Here is a 7,133-nt window from a genome sequence, read left to right as displayed (position 1 = left end):
CTTTATTGTGATAATAGTGGGGCAGTTGCAAACTCGAAGGAGCCACGGAGCCATAAAAGGGCAAAACACATTGAGAGGAAGTATCATTTGATACGAGACATAGTTCAAAGGGGAGATGTGATAGTGACAAAGATTGCATCGGAAAACAACCTGGCAGATCCTTTTACAAAAAGCTTACCAGCAAAGACTTTTGACAGTCATGTAGAAGGAATGGGAATTAAAGTTATAGATGCATGGTTATAAGTCTAAGTGGGAGATTGATAGAGATATACTATTAACCATGCATAATTAATAGTATAGCTATGAATGATTTTCTATTGACAATTATTTCTTTGTATTTAATTAGAAATTTGCATTAAATAAATGTTATTAGCATATGAATAATAATTGTGATTAGTACATTTTGTATGTATTTAATTGGACCAAGTAGAGAATGGATGTTTAGTACTGACTGTTAAACATATTCTCTAGGACATTAGAAATAATGTTTATTGTTCTTAATCTTGATTTATTTTAATATGAGCAAACATTGATTGTCTTGTGCTTTGATTCATTAAAGGGTGAGTTTCATTATTGGAATAATATTCTCGGTGAATTGGGCAAAGATTTTTTGTGTTTGTGAAATATTAATTAATGATAGAATCCATGTCTCGGTTTAGAGTTTGATGATGCACTTTAAGTAAGCTTATAAGGTTTCATAGTGTAAACCCTGCAGGTGGATATTGAATCCGACACATGAAATAAGTTGAGCAACAATCTTAAAGTTATATTGTGATTTAAATAAATTGTCAGTAAGTTATTTAAATGACAGCATCTGTAATCTTAACATGGGGAACATTATTTTATTATGTTGTGGAATAGTAAAATAAATAAGGAGTTCAGTCATGAGTTTTTAGTGGAATAATTCATGATTAATTATAATAAGAATATGTTGGTCTACATAGGTTCTTATTATAATTAGTAGCCTGATTTATTTTATTCCTGCGGTCCCTGTAGTGCCCTAATTATTTGGAAAGTTAAGGGTGTATTAAATAATAGATAAATTATTTAGTTTTAAAATAATTGATTTTATTTTAATTAAATAATTTTTTATTTAATTTATTTTATATTAAAAAATATCTTCCTATCGAAGAGAGGTTTTTTAATATAAGATTTGAAAACCCTAAGAATATAGAGACACACGTTATTCTATTCTCTGCCACTCAGAGAGTTCCAAAAGAGAGATAGTTAGGGATTACTGCAGAAGATCATGGGTGACTCCAAGATCTCTGAAAAGAAGACCGGTGAGCGATTCTACGCTTCAAGAGGTCAGTTTATTGATTTGTTCGATAATGTTTTTAGTTTGCCTCATATGGTTTCGATAAGGGTTGTTTCCGCTTTATACCCGCTCCCATCATATATATATATATATATATATATATATATATATATATATATATATATATATATATATATATATATTAATTTATACAAGAATAGAAATGCATTATAGGAACAATAATCCAAATTGAATTTTGGCAATATCCAAAGTAAAAATTCATTTTGTTCCAAAAAGGTCAAAAATGAGATTTTTAGATTTTAAGCCCCTTATTATTATTAGGTGTTTGGATATGTATTCTTCAATGGTATCATTTAGTATTACATTCATTTATTAGATATGTATTTGGGTATTAGATTTATTTTAAAGTTGTAATTAATTAATATATTACATTTATTTATGCGATTTTTATTTCCATTCAAAATTTTTTTAAGTTGGTTAGATTTAAATGAATTTCATAACATTAGATTATATTCGATTTTCTTATGATACATGGTAAAAGTGAGATTTTTAAGCTTGTTACTATTAGGTATGGTGTATTTTGATATGTTTTTTTTTTTTCTATTGAAAGTTGCTAATATATTAATTATTTTAATCGGGGTTATTATTATAATAATTGAGTATGAGTAACTTTACAATGGGATAATGATTTTTACATATTTTTACAAAGTAAAGTGACTTGCCCTTACTTGTTTTTACAATTTAATTTATGATTTCTTACGTTTAATTTTGCATATAATTATTTTAATTTATATTTACTCTAATAAATTTTATTTTTTACACTATTAATGAATTATTATTTTTATGTATATATTGTTCCCACTAATTACAATTTTTAGATTCGCTGGACAATTACTATTAGCATTTAACCATTTGTTAGCAGATTAATTGAAGTCTGTATTTTCTATAATTGATTTAAACCATTTTGGAATAAAAAGAAACCTTTTAAATCAGGTTTCTAGAAAATATTTTATATTTCATGACAGTTTATTAAGTCATTAAGAAAGAGCAAGAATGAACTATGCAGCTCAACCAGAATTTAAGGTTAAAGGGGATTTAACCAGAATTTCGATGGATCATTTGTATTCTAATGGGTAATCTCATCTCATTTCTTTCTTATATGCCTTCTGGGCTTGCCTTCCTGTGTCAGCGTTAGCTAAATAAAATGCAAAGGGCGAAAAGTTACAGGACAGGGACATGGATTAACTATCAAGTCCCAGTTTTTCATGTGGGAAACTAAAGCGCAACGCCACGAAGGAACAAAATTTTCTTCAGTTAGGTTCAGTGCAGTTTTTTAAATTTTTTTTTCCAAGTTTACTCACCCTAAATTTAGGTTCAAACAAAGTATTTATAGACAAATAATTATGCCCAAATACACATAAATCGCAAATAAAAAAATAAAAAAAAACGAAAAAAAAATCGAAAAATCGCAAAATACCTCAAAAAATGTCCAAGAAGACGGGTGGAGCAACCGGAGGGGCTGGAACGGCGTCAGGAGGGGCGGCAGCGGCGTCAGGCGGGCTGGAGCGGCGTCAGGAGGGGCTGGAGCGGCCTGCGAACACAGGAGAAGAGAGGAGGAGAGGAGAAGAAAGAAAGAAGAAGAAAGAAGGAGGAGGGCGTCTGGCGTTTAAAGCCCTAAAAATTAATCGGTCGCAATTTTTAAACCTGCGACGTCGTTTTACATGGCAGTCAATTTGCGACCGATTTGCGACCAAAGAAGTCGGTCGCAAAAATTCAGTCTCAAATAAGTCGCACATCGGTCGCAAAAATCATTCCAAATTTTGAACCGCGAAATTTTGCGACCGATTAACCTTAGTCGCAAATCGGTCGCAAATCCATCGCATATGAGTCACAAACTGAGAAACAAGATCGCGGGAATTTTTAGCGCTAAAATTTGCGACGGTTTTTTCTTCTGTAGTAAATCTGTCGCAAATTTGCGACCGATATCTGTCGGTCGCAAAAATCGGTCGCAATTTAACGTTTTTTTTTGTAGTGAATTGAATTAATAAAATAAAATAAAAATTTTGAATTATTTGCAAATATGACATGACTTTACCAATTAGGAGCATGATTTGAAGTCTCTTCACCATTTCGTTTAAGGCATAATTTTTGAACAAGAGATCTAAGTTCATTATATGATGATTTCAATTCATTAATAGTAGCTTGTTGATTCTTAAATTTGCTCCTCCAATTCTTTTGCCTGCTTTTCAGATTCTATTTTTTCTGAATGTAAACGAGCTTCCAACTCTAATTCTCTAGATGGTCTTGGTTTCACCCCATGTCCAAGTCCATGAGCATAGTATTTTTTTGTCTTCAAGACTTGTTCAAAAATTTGCCTCCCATTAACTTCAATACCATCCATTGCCGCTTGTGCACGAACAGCTTCCATTTGCACCTATATATAATTAATTAACACAAAGTTTTTAAGAAAAAAAGGAAGATATGTATTATTAAATTTTACTATGTAAGCTAAAAAGTTTTACATAATTTTCCTCAGCTTGTGGATGAATCCATGTGCCATCCTTCTTATGATGAGTATCAAAGTAAAGTTTCATTTCAATAGGCTCTTTAGGTGTATCAAGCTCCTCATTTGTTTCTTTTGAATTTTCCTATAAAAACATAAGAAGAAATAATTGATAATAATAATGCAACCACATTTAAAATATTGTAAATAATTAATAATAAAGTTTATCATACCAATTCATACAAGCGTTGATAATATGACTTTGAACCTGAAGTATTTAGGACTTCTAACTGTTTTCGATTACCTGTGTTTGCTGCACTTTGAGCCTACATAATTACTTTTTATCAATATCTATTCTTTGTATAACTTAAGTTATATTAGATACTAATGATGGGAATACAGTGTTACCTTAAAAGCTTCCTCTTCAAAATGACCATATAAGGCGATCCAATCTTCTTCTTTAACATCTAGAGGAGGATTTTCTTTTGCTTCCTCAGGAGTATAAAACTTTTTACAGTGCATATGCAATCGGTACTTGTAGTTCATAAAACGTTTAGCCATTATATGATCAACCACATTTCTTATATGTGGGTCACTCAAGTCAAGTTTAAATTCAGTCTACACATACAAATCATAAAAAGAATTATATATATATATATATATATATATATATAATGTTTAAAGAAGGTTACCTCAAGTTTTGTATAAAGAGCATCTTTGATGTCAACTGTTATATCTAACCAGTAAAATACATGAAGTGGTCCCAACATTTGAGTGAGAACTCCTATTTCTATTTTAAATAGCTTTTCTGAGGAATCTGTAGGTAGATAATTTTCTGGGGCTATTATAACACCGCTAATCTTGGTACCCTCTTTAAGACGCTTTTTAACTTCAAAACTTCTAGCCCTCCCACGATCCTTCTTCTTTGTAATAGAAGCTACCAAAAATATATAAGTTGAGATATTCATAATATGACCATTTTCTGAGATATATAATATAAACAATCAAGAACAAATATATAATAATGAGTTGTTAAGATAAGCAATAAAATAGGATGAAAAATTAAGAAATAATAATAATTAAGAAAGATCTTAACATACTTAAATTGTGGGGAAAGACAAATTTACATCTTGCTTGATGTTGCAACTAGACATGACATTAAAACCAACAAAGTACTTCATTAAACTTGCATAATGACTCTATGCATTCATAAATATAACAAAACACGAACGTAGTAGTTGTCAAATTACGAGTGCAAATATAAGTTCATGTTTGTATATATAAAACAATTGTTATTCTTTATTTTATTATTAAAATAGGCTAATTAATTAAAAATATGTTTAAAATATATGATCAAAGTGGCCCCATCATCAAGAGCCACCTTTGAGTTTAGTAGAGAGACAAATTAATAGTAAATTTGAATTTAGTTGGGTGCATTTACAATTTGGAATTAATTGGTCTGCACTCCAAGTGCAATAGCCTATATAAATTCATCCAAAAAAGAATAAGTTTGTATGGATGGTTGAAAGGAAACTTTCTTTTAGTCTTACAACTTTGCTTTTAGTAGCTAACCAATATGAAAAAGAGATGTATTATTTAACACTATTGAAACAACAATATAAAATGAAATATATAGTGTAAAGGCTAATAAGTAACAACAAAAGTATTTCTTTAGCGCTTTTGTTATATGATTCTATAAGTGGACAAGAGCAAAATGCTTTATTATAAAGAATACACCATAATACATAAAAAGAATTAATTAAAAATTATTTGCTTGGAACCTCCACACAACATATGAATTAGTTTTCACAGTCACAATCACAATTAAAAAACTATCACCATAACCTTTTTTATACCCTCAACTTTTGTTCTCCAAACGGGTCCATCAAAGCACCAAAAAAAAAAAACAAATATACAGGTAAAAAGAAATGACATATTTAAAGAAAAAAAATGTAATGAAGAATAAGAGGAGGACTGGTTGTTGTGCACTATGACAAACAAAGTGAAGCTAGGAGACATGTATAGCTTTTGCATTCACAAAGTATTATATAAACTTAGTTGACAAATATTTGAATGATACATAATAAATAGTGCTAAATGAGTTGAATTGATAAGAAAGATATTAAAAGGAATAGCTCACCACCATTATCCATCGGGTCAGAATGAATGGAAGCTTCTGATGCATTAGACAAATGATCAATCTCAGATACATTTATTGTTTGAGTTACTTCTGGAGATGTTGAATCGAAATATGTATTCTGGATTTGATTTTCGGTTGTTACTGAATGCACATTCAAATTTGTTGGTGTGGATTGGGGTTGGAATTGTTCAGTCACTGTAGATGGAGTGGAATTCTTTGATTTAGACTGAGATTGAGTTCGAGTAGTCAGTGGATGCACAATGGAATTTATGGGTATAGTTCGAGATTGAACTTGAGTAATTGATGGCATCTTAATAGAATTTCTTAATGTTGACTGCGTATGGTAATTAAAAATGTAGTGGAATTCACAAATTCTAATTGAGATTGAACTTGAGAACTCATTGAGGCAAAGTGAAATTCTTAATTTTCGACTCAGATTTAGCTCAAGTTGCCTGCGCTAACCTTAACAAGGCATGCAAAGTTATATTCTGTTTCCGATCAGGCGCCATATTGAAGAATCTTGTTAAAAAATCAGGAACTGAAACCCATAAAAACTTCAAGTATTATATATGCAGCAAAATAATATAATGGAAACACAACATATTATTTGGTTTCTTTTAGTCCCATACAGGTGAAAAAAATAGGTGTAGTTGTTTTCTTTCTATTCACACATCATGCTATGGCCAACTTCTTTTCAATCTCAGGTCAATTCACTTATGCATTGGGTATAAATAGCTGACCAAAACATGCAAATCACAAAGATAACTAGAAAAATCTATAAGAAAATATATTGAAATTTAATGTTTCTACTCACCTGATACCACAAGCAACAAAGAAGATAGGAAATTGTAGAGCTTCCATCCATTGATCCTTTCTGTTTGTTTAAAAAAAATTGAGAACAAAAGAAGAGAATTTGAAAAATTATCTTTCAATATCACAATTTGAAAAAAAGACAACAATAATATGGTTTGAACATCAAATTTAAATGTTTTCAACCTCTTTACCTCTACAATTGTTATATTGCCTACGACTATAATAGATTGGGACATTATAGAGTTAGAGTAGAAAAATGATTGTTAAATGATAAAAGTGATGAGAATGAGAAAGGAATCTAGAGAACAAAACGTGGGTGAGTAGTGGCAGGTAGGGAAAAGAAATTAATGGTTGGAAAAATTTTGATGTTGGAGGGAAACATACATCTACAAATTGGA

At 30.3% G+C, this 7,133-nt stretch overlaps 1 pseudogene; it reads right to left on the bottom strand.

Moving 5' to 3' along the window:
- Window positions 1–3,370: 3,370 nt before the first annotated feature.
- LOC149493656 (uncharacterized) lies at window positions 3,371–6,232 on the bottom strand (annotated as a pseudogene).
- Window positions 6,233–7,133: the final 901 nt, after the last annotated feature.

Source organism: Jatropha curcas, chromosome 9 (genome assembly GCF_041381405.1).
Source record: "Jatropha curcas cultivar XTBG-Jc1 chromosome 9, XTBG_Jcur_1.0, whole genome shotgun sequence".
NCBI classification, from domain to species: domain Eukaryota; kingdom Viridiplantae; phylum Streptophyta; class Magnoliopsida; order Malpighiales; family Euphorbiaceae; genus Jatropha; species Jatropha curcas.
Note: the sequence above shows the minus strand (reverse complement) of the source record. Positions and strands in the feature narration are given on the sequence as shown.